Here is a 19,472-nt window from a genome sequence, read left to right as displayed (position 1 = left end):
TTACAAGCTCATTTGCATGTGAAAATAATGAGTGGCAAATTTACAGCAAGTTTGCCAGAACTCTAGATTTCTTTGTAAGGGCTGACATGTTGCTACCGAATGTTCTATTTTGTGTAGTTACTGACAAGCGATATCTCCCATCAGACATTTTTGTATCAGCTCAAGTGTGTGTACCTTTTCCCGTGGTGAGGCTGGGTCCCTGTCCCGTACTGAAACCAGGAAGTATTCACCTTTGCTTAATCAGTGACGACCATGATTCAGAGGTTCCATTTTCCCTCTAAAATTGTATTTTTATTCCACTAATGGTTAAGTTTAGGGTTTGAATGTAGAGTTAATAAAATATGCATACCTTTTGACTGTATTACATCTTTTGGGGCCCCTCTATGGACATTTCACCTGGAAACTGGAGCTTGCACGTGCCCATACGTTCAGCAATACTTCCTGCTCCGGCCACTGGGGGCAATGCTTCGAGGATCGGTAAATGAGTTTGCCGAATTCACAGTGTGATTAGACTTTTGCAAGATGCTGCATCTACATCGCTAGGTGTCAGCGAACATAAACAGAAATTTTACTGAGTGCACATTTAACCTTCTCACTGAAGGCTTCTTTCTTATTGAGAAGAATGCTAGTCATGCAACTCTCCAGACACACTTCATCTCAACACCCCACAGGTCTCCACATGTTTGGTTAAACACACATTGGAAAGAGTCATCGTCGGGAGAGTTTGATTAAGTGTTTGTGACTGTATTACACACAGAGCTCTTTGTTTTACAAGAGATATTTTTATGTGTGTGTGTGTGTGTGTGAGAGAGAGAGTGTGTGAGTGCTTGTCTGGAGAGCTGTCTGTCAGGCATTCCTCTTTGTCAGAGTCATGGTAATGATGAACTATGAGCTCTGTGTTTAAGCTCTGTGAAGCCCTTTGTCTCTGTTTGTGTATGTGTGTGTTTAGTTTTGCACGTTTTTGCTTGCCTGTATGTATAAACACTTTGACCCTGAGCTTAATTATTCATGTGTTAGGGGTGGAGGGGGTCACCTAAAATTTGTATTTGAATGAAGTGTGATAGGCAGTGTGTGATGGCGTACGTGGAGTACGTGGTTATTTGTATTTGAGTATGTCAAATTTATTGACAAAATGCATGTGTAAAAGGTTTTTCTTTTCTTTTCTGAATTGAACCATAAAAGAGTTTTAAAATTTCAAAAAAAAAATAATAAATAAATAAATAAATAAAAAAGAATCACATTCTTAACAATACAATATGTAAACAATATAATCTTGTTTTCAGAGAATATATCTTGAATATAAGTGTGTTTTGTTTTGTAGCACTGGCAGATTTATTTATTTATTTTTACCAGTGCCAAGATTATTCAAGATATATTATAACAAGCTTTAATAATTTGCAGTTTTGCATATCAGGTGAACTTTTCTTGTTTTAAGGATTTCACATTTTTAAAATATATATATTTTTTTTTTACCAAAAACAAGACAAAGACACTTATTGTAAGTGTCAGACTGAGGCTGCATTTTTATACTCAATTACATTTTATACATGACAAATGAAGTTCATCATTATCACATATTATAATCGCAATTTCTTTTGTTTTTTTTTTCATTTTCTTTCTCTTTTCTTAACTGAACTGAACCATAAAACAGTTTAACATTGCAAAAAAAATCATATTCCTAACAATCAACTTAAACAAACATTCCTTGTTAGCTAAATTGTATGCACACTGCAAAAGAAAATTTTCAAGATACTTCGCACTGGCTGATTTTTTTTTGCTAGTGCCAAGATTTTTCAAGATTTAATATAAAAAAACAACAACAACAACAATATTATTTTAATATTTAAGATATATTATAGAAAATCTAGATTTTTTTAGAGAATATAGCTTAAATATAATTATTATTATTATTTTTTTATTATTATGTTTTTTTTTTTTTTTTATAATAAATCTTGAATAATCTTGGAACAAATAAATAAATTAAAAAAAAAAAAAATTTGACCAGTGCCAAGATTATTCAAGATTTATTATCTGAAAACAAACCTTAATCTTATGCAATTTTGAGAATTATTGAGTGCATTTATCTTGTTTTAAGGACTTTAATATATATTTACCGGAAAACAAGACAAAGATACTCAGTGAAGCTGTCAGATTGATGCTGCATTTTAATGCAAAATTATATTTTCTATACAACAATAAAGTTAATCATAATTACATGTTTGCACGCTGCATACACAAACAAACGAAAAGCCAAGACCTTGTTGTATACCTCCTTCCTGTGTGTTTGTGTGTAAGTGAAACAGATCTCGGGGGTTGAGGGATGACCTCATCAGGAAAGGAAACTTTCCCACAGTCTGTACACAAAGCCTGCTGTCAAAAGGTGAACTGAAAGAGAAAGAGAAGAAATTTAACACACACTGGATAAAAAGCTGGCCTAATCTCAATATACAGCCACTCTAAAAAAGACATCTCGGCCCAAATATTTAGCAGTGAATAAATAGTGGCTCTTACTTGCATTAAATTTGTTCCATTAAAGAGGAGTTCTGGGCAAGATGCTGAAGTGCCATTGTGTCCTGTCTTGTTGCCAAGATGTTAACAGCCATTTAGGGGGAGGGGGGTCATCAGTTTATCACACAAACAGATATTTGCTTAATGACTGTCAGCATTTTAAATGACATATGTCTTCCTTAAACACTCTTGACATGTTTAATTCCATTCTGGAACACAGCAATGTCCCTAGGCTCTCTGTCTTAAAATAAGCAGCGACAATTCATTCAGGGGTGATAATTACATAGAGTCCAAATGCACAAGTTATGCTTCTGTGACAGAACAGAGGCCTAACAATGTTTTGCTATTAAATTGTCAAGTGTTTGTGTCTGGATAGCAGATTGCAGTGGTTTCTAAATGAAGACTGAATGTCTTCTTTCCTGGAAATCGGGTTTAAGTTTTTACACAACATGAACCTCTCATGCAATACGACAGAGCCACATTCTTAGACCTCCTCTCAGATGGGCCGCAGATTGCAGAAACGCCATAAAAGTGTGTGAATGTTACCATGTGAAATATGAAAATGCTCTATGGCACTTTGGATGAGGGATTCTGTTGTTTCTAACACAGTCCAACATAGTGGTATACTGGTACAAAAGGTCATCTGGTGCCTGAAATGCTTCAGTATTTTTGAATGAAGCTTTTAGTTTGTGTGAAACATTTTTGGCATCTGTTGTGCTACATGAATTTCCATGCTGGTCCAGTCCGAAGGTGTCAGGGTTTGGCTTGTTAGCTTGGGTAGCAATTAGGCCCTGCTGGTAGAGGCCACAACTACACCATTGTGTGGGGGGGAAATCTTTCTCCATTAATGGACATTCAAAAGTAAATGTATATTCTGCCTAAATAATATTTTGTAAGCATCATATAAATCACAAATATTAATCTAGAAAATATTAATATTGCAAATATTATAGTATATGTTTTACCAGTGCCCAATATTAATTGTTTTTGTTTTATTTTAAAACATGAATGTATATTTTTCCCGTCTGCTGCTTTTGATGTCATGGCTCATGCACCGCAACATAGTTGCTATAGGGCTTGGTGTGTGCATTCTTGTGGTGCCATCAGCCAACGAGCACTGTCATTTTCCTGCGGCTTCAGAGTAATTTGTCATATAGCATTTACGACTGAGGTTATTGGCTTAAAAACTGTGTGCAGAACTGAGGGCTTATGAGCAAAGATGATGGGGTAGAAGGGGTAGTTCCACTTTATATTTGGTGCCTTTAACTACTATGTATTAATGTTAAAATACATACAAAACAATATATTTATTGTGTAATGTTGTTCTGCAAAATTCTCACAAGATTCACATTTGCTGCTACTGAGGTAGAGGTACTGTACAGGTAGGTTTAGGAGTAGGGATAGGGTTGGGGATAAGGTTTTGGGTAATAGTTGGTGTTGGGTTAGGGTTAGGGCTAAGTTTCACAGTGTACGTAACTACGGATGTAATTAAATACAGGTATTTTAAATGTAAGTGCAATGCAACAACATACATGTACATAATAAGTACATTGTATTAAGTGCTTAAGTACATAGTAGTAAAAGACACCTGATATAAAGTGGTTCCGAAGGGGTCACCAAAAATGTTTATTAGAATGAGGTGGGATTGACAGGGTTTGATGGCGTACACGGAGTAGGCCTACGTGGTTGAGTGTTTGTATTTTAAGTATGCCACATTTATTAACAAAATGTTTGTGTTAGTGCTAGTTTGAAGCTGATCTTGTTTTTTGACCAGCATAGTCTATGATGATGCTGGTTGACCAAGTCTTTGCTGGTTAAGATATTTAAGCCAGCACACCAGCATCCCATGTAGACCCACTTCCAAAGCACAACATGCTAGTAAACTGCTAGACTGTTTACTGGGCCAATCTGCTGCTCAGTGTGTAAAAATGTGAGATTGTGTGATTGTGAGTCACCTCTAAGCCCATAGGCAGCTTAATACAATATAATAAATGCCAGTTAACATCCAAACAAAATTATGCAGATTTTTTTGCTGTCAAAAACATTTCACCCATTTTTATAAAATTACTGATATCTCTGTAATATTATCAAAATTGAGATAACACTTTACAATAAGGTTCCATTTGTTGACATTAGATAATGCTTTGGGTATCATGAACAAACAATTAACAAGTTATTTTTACAGCATTTATTAATCTTTGTTAATGTTTGTTAATAACATTAGCCACCGTCTTAAAGTTTTGATTGGAATACATCACATCCCGTGTACACTCAAAAAATATTTGTATTACTTGTTCAATTTACTTAATTAAAATGAATTCAAGCAACACAATTCTAGAACATTTTGTCACAACTTGATTTCATTGCATTCAAACTATTTAAATGTTTAAAATAGAAGTTTAGTTAATCAATTTGAGTTGGGACTACATGAATACTTTTTGTTGCATTAATGTAGCATTGATGAAACTGGGCAGGGGATTTCCATTTCCCAGCATGCTTTGCATGGGACTCGATATGCAGAGTAAATGTTAAAATTAAGTATTAATTTATGTGTTTTGTGCAAGATGAATATAAAGGGGGATACTTGTTTGTGTTTAATACTTTATGTTGAGATTTAGAAGAGTCTCTGGGTGCTTTCACACTGGCAGTTTAGTTCGGAACAGAGCACGGTTCACATGAAAAATTGGTAATGTGAAAGCTGTCATGCGGACCGGGGAGCTCACTGCGGTACCGAACCCCAGACTTCCTGTAGGAGGTGGACTGAGTTCAGTTGCAATGGAACTGTAGCGCGATTCGCATGAATGTGAAAGCAACTCGGACTCGGGTGCGCACTCGTTCTGGAAGTAAAGTAATCTGCGCATGTGTTTTAGCCGATGAAGTCATCATTAGTTTTGACTAATAAATATAGGGTTTAATAGGAGATGACAGTGGCGATAACTCCACCTTGGACACGAGCATGAGTAAGCATGCAGTGTAAACAAAGATACAAATGAATTCCTTGCAATTAGCTGTCTCATCAAAAAACGCCGTTTGCGAGCAGAAGCAAGCTGCCTTCCCCTGGACATCTGAGTTACACCATGAAGCGCACATATATGCAGTTGTCGTTCACTCTACTGTGCGTAATGGCACCAAAATAAAAAAATAAAAAAAAGTATGATGAGTTGCGTTGTGTTCTCCATGCGTGTTTGTGATGATGTAAGATGAACGCAAATGGACCGGGGTTCGATAGAATCAAGTGACTTTCAGTTTATTGTTTGTAATTTGTAGGAAGCAGTCAAAAGGCAGCTTTAGAATGCCTTAAACTTGACATCCATGAGCTGAAGCAGTGCTCACTCAGAGCAAATAAGGGTTTTATTTACTCAGTGTTCTTATGACACTGAGGATTAGATTATAACTAAAAAAAGAAAGAAAAAACAAATGCTCTAAAGAGTTCTTCAGAGGAAAAACATATGTGCACTTCAAATGAGAAAGCTTCTACTTCTCAGTGAGTCTAAGGAGGCTTTGGTCCTCATGTTGACCTGAGGCTTTGTGTGCTAAGATGCCCAAAGGCTGCAGCTTTAAAGCGAATAGTCTGCACAAGCACATGCCTAATTTTTTAGAACATTCCCTTTGCGGCACCCTGTCTCTATATCATGACAATAAACTCAGCAATTTCTCTTGTCCTCACTCAGAAACAGGAATGTCTCTCACTCTCACGTTCCCTTTCAGCTGTAGCCTACGTGCTGTAAAGCACATGCCCAGAGCATTTTCGTGATTTATTCCCTCTCTGTATTGTCTGTGTATTGAAATACACACATTCACAGTCACTCAGAGACTTAATGAACCTGTGTGTGGGGGTGGACAGGATAATCATACTCACTTCTCTGCCAAAAATAGGCCAGCAGATTCTTTTCATTACATCAGCAATTCTACAATAAACTTAATGAGGGAGTCCATGTGTGTATGTTTGAGAGAGTGAATTATTGAGAGGGTCCTCGCTGCAGAATGTAGCACGATGACGTAGTGGATCTAATCCTCTGCGTAGTGGATTTTGGTGACGTATGGATGTTTTGTTTTTTATGCGTTACATGAGTAGTATATTACTTCATATTAAAGTATTACACTGACACATTTGTTTAATACAGCTTAGCATTTAAAAATGGTAAAACCATGGATTTCGTTAATTAGTTGACCTAGTTATTCCTGTTCACCCACAAAATAAATACCCCTGCCATGGAGTGTATTGTTTGTACTTGTTTATTATTAACATGTAGCAGCCAAACATGTTTGAAAGTATGCAAAAGTGAGATTAAAGTGAATCAGGAGTTCAGCACACGTCAGCAAACAGAACCGAACACGGAGCACATCTGTGTGTGTGTGTGTGTGTGTGTGTGTGTGTGTTATATGAATAAATATATTCATGATCTTTAAGTGGGCTACAGTAATGACAAAAAACATTTAAATGTGAAAACGCATATGCATTAAAACATCCACTATGTCACTAAAATCCACTACACAGAGGATTAGATCCTCTACATCATCGTGCTACAGTCTGCAGTGAGGAATACTTGGAATTATTGGGCACTGTCTATTTCGGCTTTGTCAAATACTGTACTTAAATCTGATTGGTCAACTGCAGCATTTCAAACATTTTGAACACTATAATGTATATTTGACTGTTATCCCTGGCAACCAATCTTCTACACTAGTTGCATGTCTCTTGTAGCACTCCAGAGTCTCTTTCTTCTCACATAATAAAATGAATTGAAGTCAAATCCATTTTTTTATTCACTAGGTAGCCATGTAATACGCAGGATAATAATGTACGGTCACATTCTCAAAATAAAGGGTGGTCAGGATGGTCAGAACTTGCCTTGTATCATCCTCAATGGATTTATTTTTCGATAACGACCCGTTGACTGTATATTACCCCTTACTTATTTGTTCCTTCCGCTCAGCTTTTACCCTCCAATATGGTTTCTTTTGGCTAAGAATGTAGTTCACTGTATGATAAATTGGTGGATTTCATTCTAATATTTTCAGGTCAGTGAGGAAGAATTCAGACACAAAGTGTGAATATACAGTATGTGGTTTGACCTGTGTCAAATGAGAGGAATAGTTCAGTGGTATACTGTCTACATAGGCAGCTGACTTCTAAGACAGCATCCTGACTGACTGAACTAAATAAATGACTGATTTGAAATGCTCTATATTAGCAGCAGCTCCAGACACTACACAAATAATGCTCCTCACGCTAAGTGCATGGAAGTCTTAACAAATTATTTTAGTAGAGCTTGGCTTTAACACATGTTGCTAAGCTAGTTATACTCATAAAAAAACAAATAGCACAGCTGCTGCATAAAACACAACACAACAAATAGGCCTTTACAAGTGTAGTGTTTGGGCCATATCCCATTAGGATTTAATGTTTTGTATTGGTTTCCATTACAGATCTGTATTGGTCCCTTAAGGTATCCACTAGACATAACATGCTACCAATAGAAGCCGACACATTACCAGTAGAGACCCACAGGGACCATTTTAGTTTTCATCAAAGTCAATCCAGTTCCCATTCTAACCATTAAAACCACTGGAATTTCTTTGAGGTTTCTATTGTATAGTGTGTGTGTGTGTGTGTGTGTGTGTGTTTGTGTGTGTGTGTGTGTGTTTTCAGATGGGACGAATGTTAAGTGAAATTGTGAATTTTTTAATATTTTGAACTTTTTATTGAATTAATTAATATTAGGATATTTACTGAAATTTCATTCAGAATTTCTCACAAATCTGTCCACCACCTGGAATTTTTCATTTCACAAAGGAGGCATGCTATACTGCTTTAAAGGTAGACTCAGTAACTTTATGAAGTATGTTGAAGTATGGCTTACACTGACAGCTAGTGGCCTGGATGCTGCATCATTCAACCAGTAGTTTTCAGTTACCAGTTCCATTGTAGGAATTCACTTTGCACAGTAAGACAGGATTAATTAAATCCATGAATGAAACTGTCCAATAACAGGCAGTTACTGAGATTAAGCGAGTAGTATTCAGCAGGTCATGTGATGCTAAGATGGCTGCCCCCATGAGGCGCCCCCGATCCATGTACAATAAAATAGCTCTTATAAAGTTACTGATATGACTGAACTCTTCATCTCACATGAGTGGTCATTATTTTATACATATGTTTCAAAATTACTATTCATTTCTTTAGAAGTAAAACTTTTTAAATTATTCAGTGCACCTTTAAAAACTGGCCAGTACGAGGTATCTTAGAAGGCACCATCATTTTGCTCCCAATACTGGAATAGCCTTCACATCAGGAGCACACCTTAAATTTATTTCGAGGTCTGCAGCTCACTAGGTTTTGGAATGAAGTTTAAGGAAAAGTTCACCCAAAAAAGCTAATCCTCTCATCATTTACTCACCTTTATGCCATCTAAAACTGGCATTACTTTTTATTTCTTTCGCCGAACACAAACAAGATTTTTTTTAAGGATATATGATGTGTTTTTGTCAATAGGGTCCAAAACTTTCAAGCTCCAAAAAGCACATAAAGGCAGCATAAATGTAATGTAACTCCTTTTTCACTATAAATTAAACTTCCTTGACACATGCACAGATCAAGTGTAATCGAGCTCTCAAACGCCAAGGAGTCCACAGATGACAAGGTTTTAGTATAAAGCAACCTTATTATGCTAACCTCCTTGTTTTGACCTAATTCTAAGACAGCATCGCATGTATCCTTCGCAGAGAAGGCAATCCCAGAATCTTATATTTCATTCAATATTGAAAAGTTAAAATAAAATTTTTATTTGTGTGCTGCCCAACTCAATGAAAGAATGTGCACAAAGCGTGTCTGTCTGTTCTTCCTTCAGGTTACTGTAGTAATCTTAGTAAGCACACACCAGTTTTTTTAGTGACTGTCTGAACCGTCTATTTTCAAATCGCTGTTGGCTTAACAGGAGACACCATAACCATCGTGTTTTTAATATGCGTGTTAAGTTGAAGTTCAGTTTTAAAGACACTGCATTCTATTCCATTTAGCTGCGTTCTGTCTAGCTGTTTGAAACACTCACCTGCTGTATATGCATTGCTTCGGCGCTTTGAGTCCACTGCCACATGCCTGGTGTGTTTATCTCCCCAAGCAGTGGTGGATCTAGACAATTTTTTAGGCGGTGGCAATGGGGTGGTATGCCGACTATGAGGGGTGGCAACACTAAAGCAAGCGCCCATGCGTAGTTCTTATGGATTAAGGTACCAAGCTTCATTGCAACAAGTACTAGTTCATTAATTGGAGTCACTATCAAATTATAAATGTCCATGAATTTGTGATACAACTACATTTCCACAGGTACCACATGGTAACCATTTTGATACTGATTTGCCAACATTAAAAAAAAAAAAAAAAAATATATATATATATATATATATATATATATATATATATATATATATATATATATATTTTTTTTTGCATAATAAAAAATAAGTAACAAAATTCTCTATTCTCCAAAGCACCAAGACACTGTCTATTAAACACATCAACAAATTATAAATGTTCCTATGCTTCACATATTCACCTTATATGCCAGTGAAACTAGTGTGCTGCCATCTTAAAAAATGTTGTCTCTGAACTTCCCTTCTAGTGGTTCTATATAGATATCTATGGTGTTGATGTCAAAGTGTAATTAGCTAGCAAAGTTGATTTACAGGTTATAGAGTTATAGAGTAAAACAAGAGTACTTCATTCATAAATACACAAGATCCTACCGTCACACTGTGGACATACTGATATTCTTCTGTGCTCATGAAAATCCAAGAGACAACACAAAGTCATTAAAAATATCTCTGTATGACACCTCTGGCCATCTTCTCATGTCATTCACCCATTGCGTTATAGTTAAGGTAAGCAGATTTGAGCATTAAACCGGGAGGGGGGGTGGGGTGATACTATATTTATACACATACATACACATGTGAAAGTGTATGTTTTATTTTATATTCCATTTACAACCATTTTAATCACATTTAAGCTTCTAAATTTTTTAATTTTCTTTAATGTTCAACTTGCATGTGTAATATGAGCTGTCACTGTTTCATTTCATATCAACTACACATTTTAACACAAAATATTAACAAGTTGAAACCTAAAAATTAAGCAGAATTACATGTATAACAATTAAACGCTTGTATTATGAAAAAGTGCAGTGTGTCATAGCTGTCTGATTCTGATCTGCCAGGTCCAATTTATCTCCACGGGTGTTGTAAAAACGAACATTTAAGTGGCAGAAAAAACACCTCACCATCATTTTCACACAGTAAAGGGGTGCTGTAGACTCACACCATTAACTCTTGCTGAAAAATACTTTCTGTACTCCCACACGTAATCCATTTTGATCGACACTTCTTAGTAGCTGCAATACAAACAGGAAGTTAGATGACAAAATTCGGGGGGGGGGGCCTGGGTAACTCAGCGAGTAAAGACACTGACTACCACCCCTGGAGTCGCAAGTTCTAATCCAGGGCATGCTGAGTGACTCCAGCCAGGTCTCTTAAGCAACCCAGTTGGCCCGGTTGCTAGGGAGGGTAGAGTCACAGGGTAACCACTTCGTGGTGGCTATAATGTGGTTCGCTCTCGGTGGGGCACGTGGTGAGTTGTGTGTGGATGCCGCGGTGGATGCCGTGAAGCCTCCACACGTTCTATGTCTCCGCAGTAACGTGCTCAACAAGCCACGGGTTGACGGTCTCAGACGCGGAGGCAACTTAGATTCGTCCTCCGCCACCCGGATTGAGTCACTATGCCACCATGAGGACTTAGAGCACATTGGGAATTGGGCATTCCAAATTGGGGAGAAAAAAAAAAAAGATGACAAAATTCGGAAGAGCAGAGTGCGGAAAAGGGGCGGGGCTGAATAAGGTGAATAGTACCAGCAATCTGGACTAAACATCACCACCTTTGTTAAGTGTACCCACGGATGGAAAATGCATGTATATCCCATGTTATTCTGCTAATAAAATCCTGTAGGCCTATCAGCTTTGTGACAGCTGGAATAATCAATTTGAAAGCGAAGATATTTAATGACCGATTCAAGCACCCAAATAAATATTTCACATAATATGGTCATTTCATTTTTACATCTGCAACTATCAGTCTTGGAATTTTGTTAATCAGTAGATGAATATATAGATCAGCACTTTGACTAAGAACATGACTGAGTGATCTAGTGGTAACTTTTTGCATTTAGTTTTTAGAGGTTTTGGATTCAAATTCTCCCAAATATAATTTTTTTTTTTTTTTTTTTTTTTTTTTTTTTTTAATAAAACAAGATTCCATCTGTATATCAGTGGATGGGTGTTACATATTAAAATTAAAATGCAATAAAAGATGCGGGGAGACGAGAGTAGCGGAAACACAAACACATTTATCGACAGTTCTGTATATGAAAGAACAGCGAACTCCGAAATTCAGACAGCGACAACGACAAACTCTCCGCTCCAGCAGCAGGAGCCCGAAATGCGCCTGAGCAACCGTGAACGAGATGACACAGTTCATGAACAACCGTCTCCCATCACACAACCCAGCATTGAAACAATCCATTTATGTGAGGAAACACACTGCGCACAGGTGCGCACCATCAACAGTCAGCTCACCTGGTTACCCCACACCAGAGAGCGATTGAGAGAGGGGGAGAGTAAGAGAAAAAGACAACACACACACATACTACATACACACAAGCAATACGGTCGAGAAGGCCATCACAGTGGGGGACACAGAAAAGAGCGTGAGCTGTGGCAAAACTGCTGATGCTAAATGACACTGATAACAGCCGCAATGAACACTTATCATAACACATTCAGTGCCGGATCACCAGTCAAAACACACACAGATGAAATAGAAACTCCAACTCAAGAACTGGAGATGTTTCCTGTGGATTATACACATACCTGACGAAAGCTATTTCAAAAAGTGGTGAGGAAAAGTCTCACCCGTCTCAACCCATAACTGTCAGCGATGTATCTAATAATCATTCAGTGAATATTGTAAACTACTGAGAAATTCATCTTTTACCTCTTTTTTCTACGTATTTGTCCACGTGGTCATTGTTGTTGAGGAAATAAGCTCATCAACCCGTGAGAGCCCAAACACTGTACACGCTGTACAATAGTAGGTAGGCAATTGGTCAATGCTGTGATTGGCTGCTGCTGTAAACAATCACGGGATTGGTTGCTGCTGTAATAAATCAATGGATCTTTAGTCATTTGTGCGTTCAGTGAGAGTTTTGGCAGTTTGACATGAATAAACCCCTATACAATGTCAAACTCAACGATGATATACTTACATTTATATTTAATACATTTGTATACTTATGCTGGGGTGGCAGATAGGGTGGTAATGCTTTTTCTTAGGGTGGCATTTGCCACTCCATGCCACCCCAGTAGATCCACCCCGTCCCCAAGTGTTCGCTCCTGTGGGGAAAGCCGCGATGCTCCGAATTGTTGTTGCTGTGATGATTCATGAAGCATTCCATTCAACTCGGAGAGTCGGAATTTCCACCTTTTAGCTGGGGAAAGTGCAAAGGAATGACACTTTATGTCAGACTTCTAACTTGGAAACTCATGCAGAAATCTTCAACTCCCATTTCATAGAGATGCAGGTGTGTGTTACGTCACACAAACATGTCGGCGCCCAGGACAGGAAGGTTTACAGTCAGTGACAAACATTCACTTTTATTAAATAATATCCAATAATATCCAACATTCTTGTATTAAATGATAATAAAATGTGTTTAGCAAATGTTTTGCAGAGACAGGTGTTCAAAACACAGTGAATTACACTCTCTTTTGATTATCGTAACGATAGCATTGTAGCATCGTATATCAGTTTGGTTGCTATGAGATGTCTCTGACAATCAATGTACCCCTCAAAATCACAACGTAATCAATCTCAAAATTTAAAATAAGCTCCCTCTTTGACACGTTTGTGTTTAGTTGTCAGATGTCACTGAATTTCGAATCAAGTGAAAAGTCACATTATGCATGATCACCATCAATCATCATTTTCATTTTGAAAATTGCTGCCAAGTCTGAGTACTCATGCCCATCCCTAATGCTAACGCCAAACTCTATTGAAATCCATTGCGAATTGAATTTCCCTTGCACAGTTTGAGTGGTGTACAGAGTTGCGGTCATTTAGAGCATCCAAATTGGTCACTTTTGGGAATCTATGACTCTTTGGATGCTGCCTATGTAGGCAGCGAGGCAGCTCACTAGATTTTGGAGCAAACATTATATTGTTCGTATGCAGCTTTGCAAAGAATAGCAAACATTTTCACATGGACATGCGATATGAACATATTTGACCAATTATGGCTGTTCAGTAACTATAAGCTTGTAGTGTGATTTACGTTTCATTACGTTATGGTTAGTCTGTCTATTGTGGAGATTTGTAATTACATTATTGGATTGCTTTGTGGTTATCTTAACAACGGATTTATGGCTTAATGACTGCAATTATTGTTTTGTCACTATTGATTTACTGTATAGTTGATTAAAATCTAATATTGGCCCCAATGCTGGTCCAATGCCAGTTCTTGATCCAGAGCAGCTGTGAGTTCTGACCCAGATTCCAATGACTTGTTAGGAGGAAAAGACATAGAAACTAGCTAATCAGCCAGTGAAAGAGAGAGGAAAGAGATTGAGAGAAAGAAAGAGAGGAAGAGCACAAATGACAGAGAGAGAAAGAGGAGGTGCATGAGAGACAGATGAGGTGGGTTTATAAATAGCCTTAAGTTCGTTTGGGATAACAGCATTGTCACGGGCTGAAAGGACTGTTGTCAAGGGCAACCACCCATTCCCCAACACTTAAGTAGGGTCAGAACTGTCCAGTGGACAGAGTGAAGACTCTTAACAGTCAGCAGGATAATCCGGCACAGAGCTTTGGATTAAGATAAATTATATATTGGATTTCAAGTTAACATTCTAATTCAATTTCTGATGTACTTTTTAAACCTATAAACAGGAGATACAGGTATTGGTGATGCACTTTTTAGTGCAAGACAGTTTTGTTTTTGTTTTTATGTATCAATATACAGTATACAATCAACATAGCTGAAAATATAATATAGCCTTAAAGTTTCTCTGAATATGATTAGCTCTGCATATTTTACGGTGCCAATAAGAGGTAACACTTTATAATAAGGTTCTATTTGTAAACATTAGTTTATGCATTAGGTATCAAACTAACAATAAACAATATATTTTAACAGCATTTATTAATCTTGGTTAATGTTAATACTATTGTTCATTGTTAGTTCATTATGCATTAACTACAATTAACATGTACCACAGGTCTGGTTTACAGACATTCAAAGGTGTGCAATTATTTTTCAGTAAACGCACAGCTATGAAGTAGTTCCAGGTCTTGACCGCATAACAGTTCCATATTACATCACCAAATTATTTCAGTTATTTCAAAGGGCCGTACAGGCTACCGCAGCAAGATAACCAATTAAAACAAGGACATTGACTAAGTAAACTGGATAAGAATGACAAACTTTTACATGCACATTCTTACACCAATTATGCTTAATAAGCCGACAACGCGTGTGGTCATGTAAATGCAATAAACGGTGTTCCTTTATCGGTGTGGGTCATAAATGGCGTAACAATAAACTGATCGACACTGGTAGATTGTTGCCCATTATCCCGATTTTGCGTGGCATGTAAACACCTTTACCTGTGTTCTCACTGGTTTATCCAATGTGCGCACGCATTGAGCGCATGTCTCTTCACGGTTTGATGTCAAAAGCAAATAATAACGTGATTATTTCCAATCTCATGTACACACGGTTTTCTTGCTTCGTCAGATTTTTTTAAATAAGCTGATTTTTGGGAGTTATCAGCATATTGGTGTGCATGTAAATGTGCTCAATGTCTATAATATCCTAAATTTATTTCAATTTCAGTTGAAAAGCGCACTTGTGCTCCCTCTTTCTCGCTCTCGTCTCACACTTACGTGCTGAGACACATACGCACGACACGCAGGCATGCACACACACACACAAACACACTCACACACACACACACACACACACACTCACTCACTAGCAGTGCAAGCCTCCGTTGCTAGTTCTAAAGTGACATTTTCGAACTAGCAATGAAGGCTTGGGCTGCATCAAAACAAAACGCTGAACCTGCAGTGGAAGAAAATAGTTCCACTCACAAGAGCGTTTTAGGGACGAAAACCAGAAAATGTCTTGAGATAAAAGCCCGAACGATGTCTTAAGGTGTGGTAACCTGTGGTATAAGCGGAATAATTGACTCCGGCCCGTTGAATTGTTGAAAACTCCGCTGCGGGTGGCATTATTTTTCAATAATTCAATGGTCCATCATCAATTATTCCTTACTTATTTTAATATTAACCAAGATTGATAAATGCTGTGAAAGTATTGATCCTTGTACGTTCATTTTAACTAATGTAGTTAAGTAATGTTAACAAATGGAACTTTATTGTAAAGTGTTACCTGATAAGCAAAACACTGTGGTAAATAATATGGCATTATTACAAATAATATGGTATGTACAAAATAGCCATGTGAAATAAAAGTTAGATGTTGGATTCCAAGTTAACATTCTTATTTACACTTCTGATGGACTTTTTAATCTTGGTGTATGCAGGAACACTTTTTAGTGTAGTATGCTTTTTTTAATCATTATACATTTTCATTAATAAACATAGCTGAAAATATGTGATGTTGCCAGCAAACATTACCCATTTTAGGCACATTTTACACTGTCAATAAACAAAACACCATGACAAACCCAGTACAAATAATATACCATGTACAAAACAGACATCTATGTAAAATAAAACACAAAATGCATTAAAAACAGAAATAACATGTTATTCAGAGGACTGTATGTTTGCATAATTGTGTAAATGTGCTGTAAAAGCAAAAGCAAGTGGTTATCAAAATTAATTTCCCTCAATAGTGGGCGAACCCCATGACCCCCCAAGGTCACAGGTCAAGACCCCCAGATGGGCCCACAAGAGTTTGCCTTTTAAAAGTGACCTCATCTCACTCTAAACCCCTCGGCTGGGGGCGTTACATCATCCTTTTCCCATCATTATCAGGACTGACTCTGTGTGTTTGTATGTGTATGGGTCAGTGGGTGAGAGATGGAGATGTCCAGGAACAGAAAGGGATAAAGAGATAGGATAGAAAATTGGAACACAGAGATTCTATTTAAGTGACAAGGAACTTGTCTGTGCAGTCTGTGATCCAGCACACACACACTCACACATAGGAACAAAATGGCTCTCTTGGTTTAGCCCAACAATGTTAGTGACACTCTAGTACCGGCTTATGGGTTTTATTGTTAGCGTACAATCCTTTTGGCATTGTGCTTAACAATGCCCTCAGTTAATGGGCAGTCTAACCTACTTACATTGTCTCTAATTGGTCTCTCTGGAGCAGGAAGAGAGAAAAGAAGGACCAGGTTGGAGAGGGGAAGAAGCCCAACTGAATCACTGCTTTAGTGCAAAGTCAGGGAACAGGCTTGGACAAAGAAGCTTTTGTGGCATCAGAATCCAGAGTCCAGGAGGAAATGCACCTGGTCACCCCTCTCTCCAGCTGATAAGAACTTTACATCATCACAAATACACACACTCTCACGCACAATTAGCAGCACTCTCAAACACACAATTGGCAATAAACCGCTATGGCTGGGTAACAAATTACAATAAGGTTTTATATGTTATTATTTAAAGCAATAGTCAACCAAAAATTATTTTTTACTCATTTACTCAACTTCATGTTAGTCCAAATCAATGACTTTTTTCTGACAGCCTTAGACACCATGCACTTTCATTGCATCCTTTTTTCATACAATGAATGTAAATGGTGACTAAGGCTGTCATTTTTCCTTAAATTAACTTTTGAGTTCCACAACAGAACAAAAAGTCATACAGGTTTGGAACAACACAAGGTTGAGTAAATGATCACAGAATGTAACTTTTTGAGTGAACTATTCCTTAAATGCATGGGAATTTCACCATCCACTCTTACATATTCAGGTCTTATATATATATATATATATATATATATATATATATATATATATATATATATATATATATATATATATATATGTATATTAACATACAGGGTTGGGAGGGTTACTTTTGAAATGTATTCCACTACAGATTACAGAATACATGCTGTAAAATTTAATTTGTAATGTATTTCATTAGATTATCAAGATCAGTAATGTTTTCTAAATACTTTGGATTACTTCTTCAGCACTGGTAGATTTTTTCACTTGTTTTGACTTTAAAAAATCTGCCTGTACAGTAAGACAAAAAAATAAAATAAAAAAAATTAAAATACATTCCCTGAAACAATCCTAAATATCTTATCCAGTGTTGCTTCTAAAACAAGAAAACAAATTGGAAAATTAAAGGATTTTTAGATATTTTTACAGAAAAACAATACAAAAATTCTGATCAAGAATAAGATTTTTGCCCTAATATCAAAGGTCTTACTAGAGAATAAAGAATTAATGTTCTAATGTGGATTTTCTTGATAAAAATATATGTTAGTGTCTGGTAACAGGTTATGAAAAATGGCTAGAAATAGCATTTTTGCTTAGCATAAAGCTAAATATTCACATGACAATTTACACAATGTTTATTTCTATTTCTTCTGCTCCAAACTTACTTCAAACTTACTTCTCTGTCTGCTCGTATGAATGTAACACATCATAAGAAAGTGTTTCACCGCTGTTCAAATGCACTTTGGATCGCATCATTTATATGTATAAATGTTTTCCATCTGAAAGGACTAAATATTAAATGAAACAAATGACAATAAAATGCAAAGAAATCTCTTCAGTAATCAAAATATTTTTTGAATGTAACTGTATTCTAAATATCAATGATTTAAATTGTAACTGTAGTGGAATACAGTTACTTATATTTAGTATTTTAAATACGTATTCCCGTTACATGTATTCCATTACTCCCCAACCCTGTATATATATATATATATATGTATATGTAAATGTTTCCCTTAAATTTAAGGGAGTTTCAGAAAATAACCGTTAAGTGTCCTTTAAGGGGTTTTATAAGTAAAACGTCATAATCCCTTTCGGTTTCCCTTAAGTATTTTTTTTTTTTTTTTTTTTTTAAAGAACGCCCTTAAAACACATTAAGTGTTGCATAAAGCCCCTTAAGTACCATTTTTCTAAGTAAACCTTAAGGTTGGGAAAACTTCACCTTAAGTGTACGTTAAGAGTTGGCTTAGTTTATAGAACAAATTGAAGAGTACAGTAGGTCAAGGCGATTTTTTCAGTGATAGAAAAAATATTGCAGGAGTACATATATGACCGTCACTCAATATGAGAAATCAAAAACAAGCTGGAGGGTGGTCTAATAGGAACACACACACAGAAGTGTGCCTAGTATTTTCTACTCTCTGCAGCTTTATAAACAGATGTATTAAAATCATGCCGCAAGTTCATTTGCGATATATTGCGAATATGTACTATATAGGCTATATATATATATATATATCTCACAGTCTTTCTGACCGCCACTAATATTCTTGATTTAGGATGGCAATCAGTTCTCTGCACAGTTATACAAGCATCTAAACATCTTGCACCACCATGCACCCCTTACCTGGCACAGTCATTCAAATTCAAAGGTGTGCTCCTCAGGAGGGTGCTTACCACATAAAAGCGGAGTCCTTCATTAATTCTCAGGATGGTTTTTTTACACACACAGGAAAGATTTTAACTCGTGTTTGAATCTATTAATTTCGAGGATTGTACATCATACAAATGGAAATCTGCCCGTGTTTCCTCCAGAAATTAGTTTGAAAACATCTTTATGCAGTAATCACAAACGACTGTGACTGGTGCAGCCTGAAAAGTGCTGAGAAAAGGAACAGTTGTCATGTGACAACACTCCCCTCATGCATTTGCCA

The 19,472-nt window shown here is 36.8% G+C and overlaps 1 long non-coding RNA gene across 1 annotated transcript in view; it reads right to left on the bottom strand.

Moving 5' to 3' along the window:
- Positions 1-2,269: 2,269 nt before the first annotated feature.
- Positions 2,270-19,472, bottom strand: part of LOC127410423 (uncharacterized) — a 33,456-nt gene continuing 16,253 nt past the window's right edge. Inside the window, exons 3-4 of the long non-coding RNA XR_007892121.1 lie at positions 2,512-2,577; positions 2,270-2,385 (exon numbers count right to left, since the gene is read on the bottom strand). This is a non-coding gene — a long non-coding RNA (uncharacterized LOC127410423). The remainder of the gene's footprint in view (positions 2,386-2,511; positions 2,578-19,472) is intronic.

This window comes from Myxocyprinus asiaticus, chromosome 19 (assembly GCF_019703515.2).
Source record: "Myxocyprinus asiaticus isolate MX2 ecotype Aquarium Trade chromosome 19, UBuf_Myxa_2, whole genome shotgun sequence".
NCBI lineage: Eukaryota > Metazoa > Chordata > Actinopteri > Cypriniformes > Catostomidae > Myxocyprinus > Myxocyprinus asiaticus.
This window is presented reverse-complemented; position numbering and strand designations above follow the sequence as displayed.